The sequence below is a fragment of the Monodon monoceros genome, unplaced genomic scaffold, assembly GCF_005190385.1.
Source record: "Monodon monoceros isolate NGI ecotype Baffin Bay Population unplaced genomic scaffold, NGI_Narwhal_1 Super_Scaffold_12, whole genome shotgun sequence".
NCBI classification, from domain to species: domain Eukaryota; kingdom Metazoa; phylum Chordata; class Mammalia; order Artiodactyla; family Monodontidae; genus Monodon; species Monodon monoceros.
The window spans coordinates 117,204,310-117,225,286 of record NW_021703768.1 but is presented as its reverse complement, the minus strand read 5'-3'; the positions used below and the strand labels follow the sequence as shown (position 1 = coordinate 117,225,286).

The following is a 20,977-nucleotide window of genomic DNA, read 5'->3' as shown; positions in this document are numbered from 1 at the left end:
AGGAGGGAGAGGGGGAAAAGGGATACTGGATGGGGGATTTTTTTTTTTTTTTTTTGCACTCAAAAGAACAATTCCTTGTTATGATGAACCAGAAGTACAAGATTTCACTGAAGCTGAAAACAGTTGACAGAATACGACTGAACTTAAATTAACTTCATGGGAAACAAGAGGGTCAAACCAAGCCAGTAAGAGTGGAAAAGCCCAAGCCTGGACGGGACACGCATAAACATAGTAGCTTCTCAGCACGGGCATCACGTGACCCCTCCCAGCAGTGAGACAGACAGCAGTCATGCTCCCATCCCTCTCTCTCTTCCAAAGCACCTGCCAAACCAAACAGCTTCTTCCTCTGTATTATTGGTGTAAGCCAACCCAATAGTGCCCCTTTAGACAACTATAAATATGAAAGCCAAGAAAGAAAGTCTGTAAATCCCATTCAAGGGTAGAAAGTACACATATTCAATGCAGCACACTGGTTATCTCCTATGTTCCAGGCCCAGGGAGCAGAGATAAATCTTTCCTGCCAAGTCCTGCCCAAATTATAGAAATCTCTAACGCCAAGATTTGGGGTGATTTACTACATAGCAATAGATAACCAAAACATATGTCAAGCTTCCACCTGCGGCAAAAAGTCTTAAGTTCTGGTTTGGCAAGACCTGGCTATCCAAATGGGTCTTTGAACCCAATCCTTGGGCTGACACATGCTCCTTGCCTAAGTGCTTTTGTATCCTGAGTTGCTTTTTATACAGCATCCCTACTCTTATTTCAGTAAGAAATCTCCCTGCATATCTAAGAATATTAGAAGATTCCCCCCCTTTTTTGTAGTAGGGTTTTTGCTCCTTGTGTTGCCTCTGTTCCCTCAGTGTCCCTTTTTCCTGTCTGTTTTGGTCACCATCTATCACCTGGGGCCTTTACTCAGGTCTCCGATGATCCTCTGTTGTTAATATTTAAGGCTGAGATTCTGTCACTTGCAATCTGAAGAGTCTTGACCCACACAAATGGTGGAAACCTAAACTGAAATAGTATGAGCAAGGTTGACTGGAGTCAGACATTAAAGAGGTAAATTAGAGAGAACATGAAACCTAACTGAATTTGGAGAGAGGAGATGCTTTGAAAGAAGTCTGTATGGGGTGCAGCTGCAAGCGCTTAGGAGTGGTAAATTCTATGGGACGTGTGGGATACAGGAGGGAAAGCGTCACAGAAGTGCTGATATTCTGTTTGATCTCTCCGTACAGTTGCGCAGAATGGGAATGAGGAGTAGGGAGTGAAGGGAGCAGCATGGCTGGTTAGAGGCCATCCTCGATGGTGACATCCTTAACTCCAAGCTGAGGTAGTTACTGGATGAGACATCTGGTGGTCTTAGAAGGGGATGGGTATAATTTGCATATGGGAGAGAGGTGAATTGTTAAAAGGAAAGATTGGAGCGTGGTGGACTGTCTACCAAGATGGCCACCAATGATTCATCTCACTCTGTATTCACATGCTGTTCCTCCTAGTGAGATGGAATCTATTTTACACCAATGTTTATAACAGCCATTATTTATTATTCAAAATAGCTCAAAAGCAGATACCCAAATGTCCATCAACTAATGAACAGATGAATAAAATATGGTATATCCATACAATAAAATGTTATTTGGCAAAGGAATGGAGCACTGATAGTTGCTACAACGTGGCTGAACCTTGAAAACATTACACTAAGTGAAAGAAGCCAGTCATAAGAGAGCGCATATTACATGATTCCATTTATAAGAAAAGTTCAACACAGGCAAATCAATAGAGACAGAAAGTAGATTCGTGTAGGAGGAGAGTTAAGGAAATCGGGAGTGATTGCCAAAGGGTTTCTTTTCGGGGTGATGAAAATCTTCTGGAATTAGACAGTGCTGATGGTCACACAGCTCTGTGAATACACCAAAAACCACTGGATTGGACACTTTAAATGGGAGAATTGTATCGTATGTGAATTCTATCTCAATAAAGCTGTTGCCAAAAATGCAGGAGTGGGGGGAGATGGCATCTATTTCCCCTCCTGCTGAATCTGGCCAGCCTTTGAGCAACAGAATACAGGGTACGTGAGGCGGTGCCAGCTCTGGGCCTAGCCGTTAAAAGCCTGGCAGCTGCTACTTTCACACTCTTGGAAGCTAGTTGCCGTGGAAAGGGAGATGTGTAGAGAGAGGCCTCATGGAGCTATACCCAGGCCTTCGTCACGTGAGCGAGGCAGTCTTGGACATTTCAGCTCCAGCCAAGCTGACAGCTGGATTAAGTCATGCAAGTGACCCCAGGAGAGATCCCCTAAAGCCAACTCACAGAATCATGAGAAATAATAAAGCCACTGAGTGCTTTAAGCCACTGAGTTTCAGGGTGGTATGTTATACAATAAATAACTGAATCACAACCTCTCTGAGCCTCAGATTCCACCTCTATAACATGGGACTAATGCTTCAGGGTCATTATGAAGATTATGCCAGTGAAGCTAATGCCAGTGCAAGAAATACTAGTTGGTATAGCTGTTATTATTATTAAGACTCTCCCCAGGAGATCCTTGACGTATTGCAGGTGTGCTCCCTGGGAAGCCTCATTCCCACAAGCACCTGCTGCTTCCAATCACATGGTTTCCAAAAAGCTGGTTTCCTGAGAAAAACAAAGGCTTGAAAAAAAAAATACAGGGGCTCCCCTGGTGGGGTAGCAATTGAGAGTCCACCTGCCAATGCAAGGGACATGGGTTCGAGCCCTGATCCGGGAGGATCCCATGGGCCACGAAGCAACTAAGCCCATGCGCCACAGCTGCTGAGCCTGCGCTCTGGAGCCCGCGAGCAACAAGTGCTGAGCCCGCATGCCACAACTACTGAGGCCCGTGCTCCTGCAGCCTGTGCTCCGCAATGGGAGAAGCCACCGCAATGAGAAGCCTGCGCATCGCAACGAAGAGTAGCCCCTGCTCGCCACAACTAGAGAAAGCCCGCACACAGCAACGAAGACCCAATGCAGCCAAAAATAAATAAATAAATTTAAAAAATACAATATCTGAAAAAATGAAATTTGAACTAAAAAATAGACTACCAAAGAAGGTTCTGCTTAGATTATCCATCTACCCACCGACCTGTCCATTCAATGCTTTATTAAACTCTTACTAATTACCAGACACCAATTAAGAGTAGCTAAGACCCTAAAACAAATCATTTCCACCCAGGTAGCTGTTAACAGAAGGGACTACACACATGAACTTCAGCTGAGAGATGGCATATGCAGTAGTAGATACATCTAAAATCATCCTGCTAGAGAAAAAAACCCTTAAATTTCTGCAGAGAGCTCAAAGACACATGCTTAGAATACAGGCCCCAAGAATGATTCCGATTGGGGATCCCAGGAGCAATATAAAGAGAAAGAAATGAAAGGGGTCCCTAAAAAGCACATCCCTTAGTGAGAGGGGGGTCAGAGGGTCCCATTCACAGAACCTGGACCCCAGGTTGAGAGAAGAACTTGACCACCTGGCATCCCCTGCCATACCTGGTATAGAACAGGTCTGGGCAGTTAACAATGCACAGGCTGATGACAGAGAGAGAAATCCTGTAGAAAAGGATGTTAAACAGCTTTCAACTGCATTTATGAAATCACTGATAAATTGATAACACTGAAATAAAAAAGCCTTTTAATCCTAAGAAGAATTAAGATATTATTTTTTTTCCCTCAAAAACGCTGATGTAATACTTAAATTACACCAAAGGTAAGAAAAAGGGCCAAACCTGTATTTTCTGCATGAGGGGACAAGGTCCACTGAGCCCAGGAAGCACTTATTCTAGACAAGCTCTATAATGTTCCAAATCCACTGAATGGTAGTTACAGTCAGTATAAACAATACAGGCCCAGAAACGGCCTACAAACCATACAGCAGGAGGGCTATGGGTGAAAGACACAACCTAGGGAGGCACTGGCCTGAATCTATTGTTTAATACAAATGCTGGGCTGACTTTTTTTTCATTGACATATAACATATACTAAAGTGCACAAATATTAAGTGTGTGGCTTGAAAATGTTTATACCCAGATTAAGATAAAAGAATACTCCTAGGGCTTCCCTGGTGGCACAGTGGTTAAGAATCTGCCTGCCAATGTAGGGGACATGGGTTCGAGCCCTGGTCCGGGAAGATCCCTCATGCTGCAGAGCAACTAAGCCCGTGCGCCACAACTACTGAGCCTGCGCTCTAGAGCCCGCGAGCCACAACTACTGAAGCCCGTGCGTCTAGAGCCTGTGCTCCGCAAGAAGAGAAGCCACCGCAGTGAGAAGCCCACACACTGCAACGAAGAGTAGCCACCGCTCGCCACAAATAGAGAAAGGCTGCACACAGTAACGAAGACCCAATGCAGCCAAAAACAAAAAACCAAAAAAACTCCTAATACCCCAGAAGTTTCCCTGTGTCCTTCCTAGTCAATAACAAACCCTATCCTAGTCTCCGACACCACAGCCAGGAGTAACCACTATTTTGATCTCCATCACCGTAGATTAGTTAGGCTTAATCTTGAAGTGCACAAAAACGGAATCATATATTATGTGGTCTTTTCAGTCGGCCTTCTTTCATTCATCACAGGGTTACCTTGTTTTGAAGCAGAAACCCCAGAAACAGATTTATTTTCAGGAAATCCCCCTCTCATGTCATAGACCTGGATGCCAACTGCTCTGATTTATACTGGTTGCACTTCCTGCAGTCCTCCAAGCAGATGTTATAACAATTTATAACAAAACAGAACCTTGGATTGTAAAAGCTTTCCTTCAAGATAAACTAAATCTTTTAAAGCTATTCAAATCTATTCAATCTCAATACAGCCCCTGACTTGACCCCATAAAAGTAAAATCTTTCCCATACTGAGCGCACAATTCCTCTTAAACCTATTTTTCTTCCTTGGCATCCACCCATTTTAAAGAACCCTCAAATTCTGAAATAAATTGAATTGTCAGTTCTGTTATTACTTTTGATTAGTAAGAGGTTAAACTATAGGAAAATCTCTGAGGCAGCCTAAGGCCCTAAATTCAGACAAATGTGTCAGGTCAGAAAAGACAGGAAAGGGACAACAGTACAGCAATAAGATACAGGTACAGATTCCACAGTCAAACTTTCAGGATTCAAATCTGGGGTCTGGCTATTTCTAGTTGGGTGGCGTTGGGCAAGTCGTTACTCCACTATGTGTCTCAATTACTTCACTGTAAAATGGGAATAACTTCATAAGACTGTTGCAAGGATTAAACGTGAATGTATATAAAGCTCTTAGGAGAGCACCTGGCATATAATAAGCACTCGGTAAGAATGAGCTATATTCAAAAGCTGAAAGCTCTAAGACAGCAACTATTCTGCAAACCAAAAGGTTATAAAACAGTCATAACGGTCACCAAGACATGTAGCACAGTGCTTCTCAAGATGTTTCCTTCCTAACCCTTCACAGACTGCTACTTTTTTGTAAAATGCAAGATTCCATGCTCGAATGTCACAGCAATATCAAATTGCTCTCAAAGTTTTAACATTTTTACTCTCACTTTCTGTATTTATCTCATTGCAGCCTGATAGCCGCTCAGGGACTGGCACTTGTCTGCACAGTCAACTTTGAGTAGCACTGTTCCAGCACACAAGAAGGACTCAGAAGCCTGCTGACAACTCGGCTAGCAGGTTAAACAGAATTATGAAAACATATTAGTAAAGAAAACCCACCCCAATAGCAGGGGCAAGAGGATGACTTGAGGGTCAACAAGTTGAGACATAAAACAATCCCAACAGGCTAAACCTGTAAAGCAAAACTGGCTGCCAGAGCAAGAATCCAACTGGTACTTTGCCCCCTCTCACTGCTCGAGGAGATGCCTTCAGAAAACATGTCGGCCAGGAAGTCATCAGCCCCACAGGGGACAAGAGAAAGGAGGCAGAATTGATTCAGCCCTCCCAAGAAAGAAGTCCTTCTCAGGAGTTAGAAGCCACCCTAAGCAGTCACCAAGCTTTGGAAATGTCAACCATGGCAAACAAAGGCCAGAGTTTCTTCTCTGCCAAAGAAAACATGCAAACATTTCCATTGGTGACACTGGACTGCACACATGCACACCTACGTAATACACATACAGTCGTCCCTCGGTATCCACGGAGGATTGGTTTCAGGACCCACATGATACCAAAATCTGCGGTGGCGCAAGTCCCTTATATATAAATACCTTATATGAAAGGTATTTGCATATAACCTACGCACATCCTCCTATATACTTTAAATCATTTCTAGATTATTTATAATACCTAACACAATGTAAATGTCATTTAAATAGTTGTAAATACAACGTGAATGTTATGTAAGTAGTTTCTGGAGCACAGTAAATTCAAGTTTTGCTTTTTAGAACTTTCTGGAATTTTTTTTCCCCCAAATATTTTCAATCTGGTGGTTGGTTGAATCTGTGGGTGCAGAACCTGCAGATATGGAGGACCAACTGTACACATGCCCCATTCACGTCACAGTACCTGTGCTTTTAGGAGGCTCCTGAGGTCCGCCCTGCCAGCCGTACTGTGGGTATCCTTGGTAGGGGTACCCCTGAGGAGGTGGGTAGGGTCCCCCCATAGGTCCTGGAGGGTAGACCTCAGGCCCCATCGGTTGCTGTGGATACGGTGGGTATGGAGCCGTGGGACCGGGCCCTGGATACGGTGGAGGGTTCTCTGGGTTCATCAGGGACCTGCTGAGTACACCTAAGAGACAGACAATGAAAGTTATTTGCATTTAATCTGGGGAAATCGTTAGGATAAAAACTGTAATCATGAGATCGTTTACAAATTGCCTTAAAGATATCTTAAACCTCTTGCACATCTTCAGCTCTGCCCATTTTGTTTCCTTCTCACCATCACAATTGGCAAATATCTTATGTATCTGTTTGCCTTTTGTCTGCCTCCCCCACTAGACTACAGGCTGTGACAGCAGGAATCACATCAGTTTGGGGTCACCACCATGACCCTGGAGCTTAGCATAGTGACTGGCACAAGGCAGGCCCCAGTAAATGTGCTGAATGAAGAACCGATTATTATTTTGTTTTTTAATTCTCTAAAATATCCATAAATGTGATTGGATAGCTCTAAGAAGAAGGCAGAAAGTCTAAAAGCATTAATTATGAATCAGATCAGCAGAGGCCGACCTGGTGACAGAAATCCTCCAACAAACACGGCTGGGCCACAATGGGGTTTTCTAACAAGCAGCAACACCGGCAGTGAGTGACCAGTGAGTGTAAAGGTTGCCCCCACCCTGGGCACTGGGTGATCTGGTTGCTCTCCTGAGACCCACAGCTCTGAGCAGTTGAGCAGTATGCTCGGTTGTCACTACCCAAAGGGCAGAACTGCCCACAGAACATGCCAAGCATCTCTTCTGACCATCCAGGCTCCCAGGACTCTGGAGCACTCCCCAGGAGCCCCCACTTTGTTTTACAGGTTCCTGTTCTGGGTGGTTTGCTTCTGTGAGGGAGGCCATTTCTTCCCAGTCCCCAAAGCCTCTTATCCATTCTCTTGATTGGGCCTGAAGTCTGGAGGGGGCCAGCATCTCCTTTCTATCATCTCTGTAGCCCCCGAAGTGCCTGACACAATGACTTCCTGATTAAAAGCATTACTGGGGAATGCAAAGTACATATATTCTGGATGAACATGATTGCTGTCATCTTGCTGCCTTGTACTCACCCCTCTCCTGTATTGATGTTTAACGTTTTACCTATCTGAGTAAGTTAATAGAGGGAAGAGTCTCATACTCAAAATTTAATAATTTCACCATTAATTCTTTTTCATAATATGCAATCAATAAATTCATAAATGACTCTATAAGAACAGAGTAGCCATAAAGTAAGGTTCCCTAGAAAATCTGCATTAAAACAGTGGACTTTGCTGGCTACCCATGCAACAACCACATCCCCCTTCATAATAAGTCAGATTCCCAGTTAAGTACCCATTCTTTCTTCCTGTAGTTCATGTGCTTTGGGGGAAGCTCATTCCTTACCAGTTCCAGGGTGAGCCCAATCTAACCTAAGCCAATCCAGGTCACCCTTTCCTCTTTTCCATCAAGACTGATTCAAGGACTCCAGGACTAAGCCAATCACAAATGGCAACCCTTGGCCACTCAGATTAGTTCGAAAGTGGTTTGATCAGTTAAAATCTTGGGGCTTGGGCTTCCCTGCTGGCACAGTGGTTAAGAATCCGCCTGCCAATGCAGGGGACAAGGGCTCAAGCCCTGGTCCGGGAAGTTCCCACATGCCACGGAGCAATGAAGCCCACGAGCCACAACTACGGAAGCCTGCATGACTAGAGCCCATCCTCCGCAACAAGAGAAGCCAACGCAATGAGAAGCCCACGCACCGCAATGAAGAGTAGCCCCCCGCTCGCCGCAACTAGAGAAAGCACGCACGCAGCAAGGAAGAGCCAACGCAGCCAAAAATAAATAAATAAATTTAACAACAACAACAACAACAAAAACAAAAATCTTGGGCCTCTCCTAACACACTCCCAACCTTCCCTTCCCCTTAACACAGTCAAATACACGGTCTAGCAAGGACATGGCCTACAAAATTGCTGACAGCCAATCTGCAGCCGTGAGGGAGCCACCAGCCTTAAGATGAAGTAGATACTTCAGAAAGGTAGAGCAGAAAGAAGGAAAGAAATGGGATTCCAGGGACTTCCCTGGTGGTCCAGTGGTTAAGACTCTGCACTCCCAATGGGTTCGATCCCTAGTCAGGGAACTAGATCCCACATGCCACAACTAAAACAACAACAAAAAAGATCCCGCAGGCTGCAATGAAGGTCCCGCATGTAGCAACAAAGATTCCGTGTGCAGCAACTAAGACCCAACGCAGCCACATACATACATACATAAATACATAACTAAATAATTTTTAAAAAAATAAAGAAAGAAATGGAATTCCAGATGACTTTATAATAGCTCATAAATCAGATTAAAACCCAACCTAGGGCTTCCCTGGTGGCGCAGTGGTTGAGAGTCCGCCTGCCGATGCAGGGGACACGGGTTCGTGCCTGGGTCCTGGAAGATCTCACATGCCGCGGAGCAGCTAGGCCCGTGAGCCATGGCCGCTGAGCCTGCGCGTCCAGAGCCTGTGCTCCACAACAAGAGAGGCCACAACAGTGAGAGGCCCCTGTACCACAAAAAAAAAAAACAAAAAACAAAACACCAACCTAACCTAAGCTACCTCTGTAGAATTTCCACTACTAGGAACCAATAGTAAGGTAAGCTAATGAACCCCTCTGATTGATGTTCAAGCAAGCAGACATTTATGCAGTGCTGACTGTGCCTGGCACTGTGCTAAGTAGTGGGGTATAGAAATGGATATGCTTCAAATCCTTCCCCTGGACAACAGGTTAAAAAGACAAACATAAGGATGGTAGTTTTTAGAAAAGGTGGTAAACAGACTGCTGGGTAGCAGTAGGGGCTTAAACTCAGTTGAGAGGAGGTGGGAGTGAGGAGAGTGTCACTTGAAGGAGGGGATAATAAACTGAAACTTTGTAAGATGAAATCAGAATGGCTAGAAGATCTCTCTTTTGACCTCATCTGCATTCTGTCTCTCATTCTTCTTTCTTCAGGGGCCTGGGAGGGATTCAGAAAAGAACTAGGGTTCTTTCCCTTCTTTGCTCTCTGGTCTATGCCAACGTGGCATCACACTCTGATCTGGAAATGGCCTTTCCCTTTACCCTAAACCAAAGGCTCACGGTGACAAACACTGCAATCATCACGTGAACCTGGGCACCTAACTGCTGACTACTTCTGCATTCCCTCTCTCCTGCCTGGAAGGCTGTGGTAAACCTAGTGAGCCCTGGTTAACACAGAAATCAGTCTCATTAACCCCCCTACAGCTATTCCATTAGTTATTTTTTAAGTCACAGAAGTAGAACACAGCCATCATAACTACTCTTTCCTGAAGTTCAGTGTGTGTGTGTGTGTGTGTGTGTGTGTGTGTGTGTGTGTGTGTGTGTCCTCTGTACTGACCTAATTCCATCAAAACTGTAGTTTAACTTCATTAATCCAACAAGACCCTGTAATAATGATCATTCTCCCTCTAGCAAAGTCTACACCTATATTTCTCTGAAGACACTGCCCTTCTAAGAACAATGAGCAATGAGAAGGCACAGAGAACAAAGTGTTTAGAACTATCACAACCTCACACCTCAATGTTTCATGACTTTTCTTGATCGATCTATGTGTATCTATTCCTCATTATTCCTGGGACCCTCAAAACTCTCCCAAATGTATGTGTCCTCCCCTTTCTCCCTCAATCATGTTTCCCCCTCATTTTTAGTATGTAACTTTCTCCCTCTGCCTGAGAAATTGCTTAATGTCTGGGGTCAGGGGAACCCCATGTACTACTCAGAGGCACTTATAAAGAGCATAAGCCATACAGATGCTCTGTCATGACCACCCCCCACCCCACACTCTGTCCTGTGTTCCCAGAACACAGTCACCTTAGAGGAATAAAATCTGGAACTATTTTCAGTTTCCTCTAAGCAGGAAAAAAATCCCAGTAAGAGAGCAGCAAAAGTCATAGAAATAGCATCTGTGTCAAGATCAAAGATTCCAGAGCTGGCATCTTAAAAGCAGGAGTTCACCCAGTGGGAATCAATTGTTCCCATGCTTGTACAGAAGTGAAACCAAGTAAAGAAAGATTCCCTCACACTGACACAGTCTAGTACAAACCACTTAATATAAGCAAAATATAAATGAGCTTTAAATTTAAGGTATGACACAAAACTTTAAAACATGAATGTTTTCCCTTATAAATTTGGTCGGGTGAAATGTAAGCTCTACTATAGTAGAGTGTGTTACACTGAGGATCAAATGTAAACAGTGGAAATTGTAGCATTAAAGACAAATCATAGCTCCAAAAGAGACAGCTCAAATCAAGCAGCAGCCAAGATCCATTAAAACTGCATTGAATCTGGGCTTCCCTGGTGGCGCAGTGGTTGACAATCCGCCCGCCAGTGCAGGGGACATGGGTTCGATCCCTGGTCCGGGAAGATTCTGCATGCCGTAGAGCAGCTGGGCCCGTGCGCCACAACTACTGAGCCTGTGCTCTAGAGCCCACGAGCCACAACTACTGAGCCCACATGCCACAACTACTGAAGCCTGTGTACCTGGAGTCCGTGCTCTGCAACAAGAGAAGCCACCACAATGAGAAGCACACAAATCGCAACAAAGAGTAGCCCCCACTCACTGCAACCAGAGAAAAGCCCGCGCGCAGTGACGAAGACACAACACAGCCAGAAACAATAAATAAATAATAATAAAATAAATAAAATTTTTTAAAAAACCACTGCATTGAATCTATTTGCAAAATAATTCAGATTAATGATAGTAAAGATGATCCAAGATCTCAGGAAAAGAATGGAGGCATAGACCGAGAAGACAAGAAATGTTTAACAAAGAGCTAGAAGATCTAAAGAACAAACAAATGGAGATGAACAACACAGTAACTGAAGTGAAAAATACACTAGAAGAAATCAATAGCAGAATAAATGAGGCAGAAAAACTGGTGAGCTGGAAGACAGAATGGTGGAAATTAATGCCATGGAATAGAATAAAGAAAAAAGAATGAAAAGAAATGAAGACAGTCTCAGAGACCTCTGGGACAACATGAAACACACTAACATTTGCATTATAGGGGTCCCAGAAGGAGAAGAGAGAAAGGACCTGAGAAAATATTTGAAGAGACAATAGCTGAAAACTTCCCTAGCATGGGAAAGGAAACAGTCACCCAAGTCCAGGAAGCACAGAGAGTCCCATACAGGATAAACCCAAGGAGGAACACGCTGAGACACATAGTCAAATTGACAAAAAATTAAAGACAAAGAGAAAATATTAAAAGCAACAAGGAAAGGGACTTCCCTGGTGGCACAGCGGTTAAGAATCCGCCTTCCAGTGCAGGGGATGTGGGTTCAATCCCTGGTCAGGGAACTATATCCCACATGCATGCCACAACTAAGGAGCCCACTGGCAGCAACTAAGGAGCACATAGGCTGCAACTAAGGAGCCAGTGAGCCGCAACTAAGGAGCCCACCTGCTGCAACTAAGACCCAGCACAACCAAAATAAATAAATAAAATAAAAAATTTTTTAAAGCAACAAGGGAAAAGCAACAAATAACATAAAAGGGGGGTGGGACTTCCCTGGTGGTGCAGTGGTTAAGAATCCGCCTGCCAGTGCAGGGGACAGGTGTTTAAGCCCTGGTCCGGGAAGATCCCACATGCCGCGGAGCAACTAAGCCCATGCGCAACAACTACTGAGCCTGCACTCTAGAGCCTGCGAGCCACAACTACTGAAGCCCATGCACCCAGAGCCTGTGCTCCACAACAAAGAGAAGCCACTGCAATGAGAAGCCCATGCACCACAACGAAGAGTAGCCCCCGCTCACGGCAACTAGAGAAAGCCCGCGTGCAGCAACGAAGACCCAATGCAGCCAAAAATAAATAAATAAAATTTAAAATTATTTTAAAAAAGAAAAAAAAAATACAAGGGGGGAGTTCCCTGGCAGTCCAGTGGTTAGGACTCGGCACGTTCACTGCTGGGTGAAAGCCCCGGGTTCAATCCCTGTTGGGAAACTAACATCCCACAAGCTGCTTGGTGGAAAAACAAAAACAAAAAAACATACATGGGAATTCCCATAAAGTTATCAGCTGATTTTTCAGCAGAAACTGCAGGCCAGAGGGGAGTGGCATGATGTATTTAAAGTGATGAAAGGGAAGAACCTACAACCAAGAATACTCTACCCAGCAAGGTTCTCATTCAGATTTGACAGAGAAATCAAAAGCTTTACAGACAAACAAAAGCTAAGAGAATTCAGCACCACCAGACCAGCTTTGCAACAAATGCTAAAGGAACTTCTCTACGTGGAAAAGAAAAGGCCACAACTAGAAATAAGAAAATTATAAGTGGAAAAGCTCACCAGTAAAGGCAAATATACAGTAAAGGTAGGAAATCATCCACACACAAATATGATATGAAAACCAGCAATCACGAGAAGAGGAGAGCACAAATGTAGGATATTAGAAATGAATTTGAAATTAAAAGACTGGCAACTTAAGACAATCATGTTTATATAGCTAGTGGGAAGCAGCCACATAGTATAGGGAGATCAGCTCTGTGCTTTGTGACCCATAGAGGGGTTGGATAGGGAGGGTGGGAGGGAGGGAGACGCAAGAGGGAAGAGATATGGGGATATATGTATATGTATAACTGATTCACTTTGTTATAAAGCAGAAACTAGGGCTTCCCTGGTGGCGCAGTGATTGAGAGTCCGCCTGCTGATGCAGGGGACACGGGTTCGTGCCCCGGTCTGGGAAGATCCCACATGCCGCGGAGCGGCTGGGCCCGTGGGCCCGTGGGCCATGGCCGCTGAGCCTGCGTGTCCGGAGCCTGTGCTCCGCAACGCGAGAGGCCACAATAGCGGGAGGCCACAATAGTGAGAGGCCCACGTACCGCAAAAAAAAAAAAAAAGCAGAAACTAACACACCACTGTAAAGCAATTATACTCCAATAAAGATGTAGAAACATTAAAAAAATAATAATAAAGTAAGATTCCACAGGGCAGGGGAAAAAACAAAAAACCTTCATGGCAGCCGCAAACTGAAAGTCTAAAATAGATAAAAAACGCACAAAAAAGAAAAAGCAATCCAAACACAACACTAAAGTTAGTCATCAAATCACAAGAGAAGAGAACGAAAGAGGAAGGGGAGAAAGAAGACCTACAAAAACAAATCCAAAATAATTAACAAAATGGCAATAGAAACATACATACTGATAATTACCTTAAATGTAAATGGATTAAATGCTCCAACCAAAAGATACAGAATGGCTGAATGGATACAAAAACAAGACCTGTATACATGCTGTCTACAAGAGACCCAATTCAAATCTAGGGACACATACAGACTGAAAGTGAGGGGATGGAAAAAGGTATTCCATGCAAATAGAAATCAAAAGAAAGCTGGAGTGGCAATACTCATATCAGACAAAGTAGACTTTAAAATAAAGACTGTTACAAGAGACAAAGAGGACACCACATAATGATCAAGGGATCAATCCAAGAAGATATAACAATTATAAATATATATGCACCCAACATAGGAGCACCTCAATATACAAGGCAAATACTAACAGCCATAAAAGGAAGAATCGACAGTATCACAATAATAGTGGGGGACTTTAACACCCCACTTTGATCAATGGACAGATCATCCAGACAGAAAATCAATAAAGAAACACAGGCCTTAAATGACACATTAGACTACATGGACTTAATTTATATTTATAGAGCACTCCATCCAAAAACAGCAAAATAAACATTCTTTTCAAGTGCACATGGAACATACTCCAGGATTGATCACACGCTGGGCCACAAAGCGAGCTTCGGTAAATTTAAGAAAACTGAAATCATGTGAAACATCTTTTCCAACCACAACACTCAGATTAGAAATCAATTACCGGAAAAAAAAAACTGTAAAAAAACACAAAAGTGGAGGCTAAACAATATATTATTAAACAACCAATGCATCACCAAAGAAATCAAAGAGGAAATCAAAAAATACCTACAGACAAACAACAATGAAAACACAATGACCCAAAACCTATGGGACACAACAAAAGCAGTTCTAAGAGGGAAGTTTATAGCAATACAATCTTACCTCAGGAAACAAGAAAAATCTCAAACAACCTAACCTTACACCTAAAGCAACTAGAGAAAGAACAAACAAAACCCAAAGTTAGTAGAAGGTAAGTAATAAAGATCAGAGCAGAAATAAATGAAATAGAGACAAAGAAAACAATAGAAAAGATCAATGAAACTAAAAGCTGTTTCTCTGAAAAGATAAACAAAATAGATAAATCTTTAGCCAGCCTCATCAGGAAAAAAAAGGGAGAAGGCTCAAATCAATAAAATTAGAAATGAAAAAGGAGATGTTACAACTGACACCACAAAAATACAAAGGATCATAACAGACTACTACAAACAGCTATATGCCAAAAAAATGGACAACCTAGAAGAAATGAACAAATTCTTAGAAAGGTACAACCTTCCAGGACTGAACCAGGAAGAAATAGAAAATATGAACAGACCAATCACAAGTACTGAAATTGAAACTGTGATTTAAAAACTCCCAACAAACAAAAGTCCAGGACCAGATGGTTTCACAGGTGAATTCTATCAAACATTTAGAGAAAAGTTTACATCTATCCTTGTGAAACTATTCCAAAAAATTGCAAAGAAAGGAACACTCCCTAACTCATTCTGTGAGGCCACCATCACCCTGATACCAAAACCAGACAAAGATACCACAAAAAAAAGAAAATTACAGACCAATATCACTGATGAACATACATGCAAAAAGACTCGACAAAATACTAGCAAACAGAATCCAACAATACATTAAAAGGATCATATACCATGATCAAGTGGGATTCATCCCAGGAATGCAAGGATTTTTCAGTATCTGCAAATCAATCAGTGTGATACACCACATTAACAAATTGAAGAATAAAAACCATATGATCATCTCAATAGATGCATAAAAAGCTTTTGACAAAATTCAACACCCATTTATGATAAAAACTCTCCAGAAAGTGGGCACAGAGGAAACATACCTCAACATAATAAAGGCCATATATGACAAACCCACAGCTAACATCATACTCAATGGTGAGAAGCTGAAAGCATTTTCTCTGAGATCAGGAACAAGTCAAGGATGTCCACTCTTGCCATTTTTATTCAACATAGTTTTGGAAGTCCTAGCCATGGCAATTAGAGAAGAAAAACAAATAAAAGGAATACAAATTGGAAAAGAAAAAGTAAATCTGTCACTGTTTGCAGATGACATGATACTATACACAGATAATCCTAAAGATGCCACTAGAAAACTACTAGAGCTAATCAATGAATTTGGTAAAGTTGCAGCATACAAAATTAATACACAGAAATCTGTTGCATTGTTGTACACTAACAACAAAAGGGAAAGAAACAATCCCATTTGCCATCACATCAAAAAGAATAAAATACCTAGGAATAAACCTACCTAGGGAGACAAAGACCTGTATTCTGAAAACTATAAGATGCTGATGAAAGAAACTGAAGATGACACAAACAGATGGAGAGATATACCATGTTCTTGGATTGGAAGACTCAATATTGTCAAAATGACTATACTACCCAAGGCAATCTACAGATTCAATGCAATCCCTATCAATTACCAATGGCATTTTTCACAGAACTAGAAAAAAAAATTTTTTTTCTCATGAACCATGTGCATGGCTAAAATTTTTTTAAATTTGTATGGAGACACGAAAGACCCTGAACAGCCAAAGCAATCTTGAGAAAGAAAAATGGAGCTGGAGGAATCAGGCTCCCTGACTTCAGGCTATAGCACAAAGCTACAGTCATCAAAACAGTATGGTACTGGCACAAAAACAGAAATATAGATCAATGGAACAGGACAGAAAGCCCACAAATAAATCCAAGTACCTATGGTCAATTAATCTATGAGAAAGGAGGCAAGACTATACAGAAAAGACAGTCTCTTCAAAAATGGTGCTGGGAAGACTGGGCAACTAACATGTAGAAGAATGAAATAGAATATTTTTTAACACCATGCACAAAAATAAACTCAAAATGGATTAAAGACCTAAATGTAAGACCAGATACTGTAAAACTCTTAGAGGAAAACAGGCAGAATGCTCTATGACATAAAACACAGCAATATCTTTTTCAATCTGTCTCCTACAGTAATGGACATAAAAACAAAAATAAACAAATGGGACCTAACTAAACTCAAAAGCTTTTGCACAGCAAAGGAAACCATAAACAAAGTGAAAAGACAACCCACAGAATGGGAGAAAATATTTGCAAATGATGCAACCAACAAGGGATTAATCTCCAAAATATACAAACAGCTCATGCAGCTCAACATAAAAAAACAAAAAACAAAACAAACAAAAACAAAAAAACCCAACCCAATCCAAAAATGGGCAGAAGACCTAATAGACATTTCTCCAAAGAAGACATACAGATGGCCAACAGGCACATGAAAAGATGCTCAACATTGCTAATTGTTAGAGAAATGCAAATCAAAACTATAATGAGATATCATCTCACCCCAGTCAGAATGGCCATCATCAAAAAGTTTATGAACAACAGATGCTGGAGAGGGTGTGGAGAAAAAAGGGGACCCTCCTACACTGTTGGTGGGAATGTAAATTGGTACAGCCACTATGGAGAACAGTATGGAGGTTCCTTAAAAAACTAAAAATAGAGCTATTGTATGATCCAGCAATCCCACTCCTGGGCATATATCCAGAGAAAACCATGGTTTGAAAGGATACATGCACCCCAGTGTTTACTGCAGCACTGTTTACAATAGCCAAGACATGGAAGCAACCTAAATGTCCATCAACGGATGAATGGATAAAGAAGATGTGGTACATATATACAATGGCAGATTACTCAGCCATAAAAAAGAATGAAATAATGCCATTTGCAGCAACATGGACATGGAGACTATCATACTAAGTGAAGTAAGTCAGACAGAGAAAGACAAATATATGATACTGCTTATATGCGGAATCTAAAAAAAATGATACAAACGAATTTACTTACAAAACAGAAACAGACTTACAGACTTAGAGAACAAACTTATGGTTACCAAAGGGGAAACGTGGGGGTGGGGAGATAAGTTGGGAGTTTGGGATTGACGTGTACACTATATTTAAAACAGATAACCAGCAAGGGCCTACTGTACAGCACAGGGATCTCTACTCAATATTCTGTAATAACCTAAATGGGAAAAGAATCTGAAAAAAAATAGATACATGTATATGTACAACTGAATCACTTTGCGGTACACCTGAAACTAACACAACATTGTAAATCAACTATACTCCAATATAAAACAAAAATTAAAAAAAAAAAAGCTGCACTGAACACTCTTATCTGATGATCCCACTCAAGACACGCTCAAAGTCATAGGATTTTCAGTCATTCAACCATACAATGAGAAGAGCAGAAACTATTCTTTCGGAAAGTGGCCCATGGAGGTAAGATCACAATAAAAGACCTCATCAAAGCAGAGATGAAGGAAAAGATAATAGTTTTCAAAGTTATTTTTTTAAATGACAAGACACCTGGTAGCATGGCACTGACCCTGCAGGCAGTAGAGTGGAGAATGTTCCTCTGGAAAAACTGAGCAGCCCAAGGGGAAAAAATTACTGATAATACTCGAGGAGACTCCAATGACTCACCCAGTCACTCCTCAGAAAAGCCCATGCACGCAGAACTTCTAATCAGCTTTTTATTGCCTCATAAATAAATGAATGAACAAGGATTATCAAGACATTTGAGGAAAGCCTGCAACATAAAAGAACAAAACAGAAAAAAGAAAAAACAACCCAAACGTCCAAAAAAAAAGAAAAGACTAAATTACGGTACATCTATATAATAGTTCCTTTGCAATTATTCTCAATTTGAAGCATGATATAATAGTAAGCATAGAAAAATGTAAAAGCATGATCCCATTTTCTTTAAAATAAATAAATGGATCAGTGTTACAGAATGAAGAATTCTACAAGAGACCCACACAGTAGTCACCTAATTTAATAGAAAGGCACCACTGCAACTCAGAAAGTAAAAATTAATCTTTCCAATAAAGAGTGCTGGCTATTCTAATGGGAGAAAATAAAAAAATGAACCTTGATCTCCATCCTTATAAACCAAGAATAATTCACACTGTACCCTGGACACAATCACACTTTTAGAACAAAGTTTATAATATATTCATGACTTTGGAAATATTTATCTTATGACCCAGCAATTCTACTCTTAGATATATACTGAAGTAAAATGAGTGCGTAAGTCCACCAAAGACACATGTAAGAATAGTCAGTGACTTCCCTGGTGGTCCAGCGGTTAAGACTCCGTGCTTTCAGTGCAGAGGGCACGGGTTCAATATCTAGTCAGGGAACTAAGACCCCACATTCCCACATGCAGCGCGGCATGGCCAAAAAAAAAAAGGAATGGTCATAGCAGCTTGATTTATTATAGCCCCAAACCGGAAACCATCCAAATGTCCATCAACAGCAGAACAGAAAGATTACGGTACAGTTATACAATAGACACTGCCCAGTGATAAGGAAAGAACAATTACTACATGCAGCAACGTGGATGAGTCCCACAGACAATGATGAACAAAAGCCAGACTCAACAGACTTCACACTGTAAGACTGCATTTATATGAGGTTCAAGAACAGCCAAAACGAATCTACGGATATTGACTGGAAGAGGCACAAGAGGAGATTTCTGGGATAAGGGAGATGTTCCACATCTTGAGCTGAGTCATGATTACATGGAACAGTTTTGGAGTTGTACATTAAGATTTTCATGCTTTGGCAGACAAGCCTGGGAAGGGCTGAGGGGACCATCCTGAGAAGCCCTGATTAAAATGGGAAAAAAAAAAAAAAAGATTTTCATGCTTTAAGTGTACAGTAACAGTAGACAGACAAAATTTGGCTAGAAGGAAAAAACACTTATAGTGGTTTTCCCTGGGTGCTGGAATTATTGGCAATTGTTATTTATTCTGTATGTTTGAAAATTTCAATAAGGAACCTATATAGTCAGAAAAAAATTAAGTTTTCTTAGTGCTTTCTGGTATTTTCATGTTACCCACCTCTTTTTTTTTTTTTAATGCCTAGAATGCTTCTGTAGACCCCTTCTAGTGCCCCAACTTCCCTTCCTATTATTAATTTTCCCTTGTGGATAAACTATTTTATATCTGCTCTTCACTGCTTTTTACAGTGATTTTTGTAATTGTGGTTCTTTTTTGTGGGGGGGAGGCATACCATGCGGCATGTGGGATCTTAGTTCCCCGACCAGGGATCGAACCCATGGCCCCTGCAGTGGACGTGCAGAGTCTTAACCACTGGACTGCCAGGGAAGTCCCATGATTCTTTTTTTCACAAGACACTTCAGCTTCTTAAGTTCTTTAAATGTTTTTTCTCTGCTTCAAACTGAAAAGTCACTTGGCTAAGTACCAAACATGGGGTTAAAAAAAAAATTCTCTTGGTTACATGCAGACTTCCCCTACCTTGGAACTATTCTTATCTTCAAAGCCAGAAGTCATGCTTATCCCTCCATCTTTACATATCCTTCTTGTGAATTTATAAAATTGTAAAGTTTTTTTTAAAAAAAAAGGGCTGATTTTACTCTGAAGACCTCCTCTGTGTCTTTTCTGAACTCCCTAATTAGGGATCTTCGTAAATAGATTATTTTATATTCTAGGTCCCTCAGTTTTTCTTGATTCTCATACCCATAATTTCGGGTATTGTTTGTTGGGCTAAAAAAAGCTTTAGAATTACTGGTTTGGTGCTGCTCTATCATCTCAGGTTTACAGTTTTTGTTAAATTTTGGCATTGATGTGTTCGTTTATTCCATTCACACAGTCATTTGTTCCTTCTATAAAAAGTAGAGACAGGGCTTCCCTGGTGGCGCAGTGGTTGAGAGTCCACCTGCCAATGCAGGGCCCCGGTCCGGGAAGATCCCACATGCCGCGGAGCGGCTGGGCCCGTGAGCCATGGCCGCTGAGCAGCTGGGCCCGTGAGCCATGGCCGCTGAGCCTGCGTGTCCAGAGCCTGTGCTCCGCAACGGGAGAGGCCACAACAGTGAGAGGCCCGCGTACCGCAAAAAATAAATAAATAAATAAATAAAAATAAAAATAAAAAGTAGAGACAGTAGGTCAGGGAAGTCAGAGAAGGCTCCTAACGGGAAGCAATGATCACACTGAGAGTTAGGCTGAAAGGGAAATGCGGATTACTCAACCTTCACACTCCGGTCAGAGATAAACAGCCTTACTAAGAGTAGACTTTCAGGATCACTGCAGCTTCTTTTTCTATAGTTATCCTTTATCTCTTTTAATAGGAGTCATGTAATTTTATTCGTTTGCTTGTCAGATACTATTG

At 41.8% G+C, this 20,977-nt stretch overlaps 1 long non-coding RNA gene across 1 annotated transcript in view; it reads right to left on the bottom strand.

Moving 5' to 3' along the window:
- Positions 1-20,977, bottom strand: part of LOC114892274 — a 65,437-nt gene that overhangs the window by 35,703 nt on the left and 8,757 nt on the right. Inside the window, exon 2 of the long non-coding RNA XR_003792686.1 lies at positions 6,479-6,700. This is a non-coding gene — a long non-coding RNA (uncharacterized LOC114892274). The remainder of the gene's footprint in view (positions 1-6,478; positions 6,701-20,977) is intronic.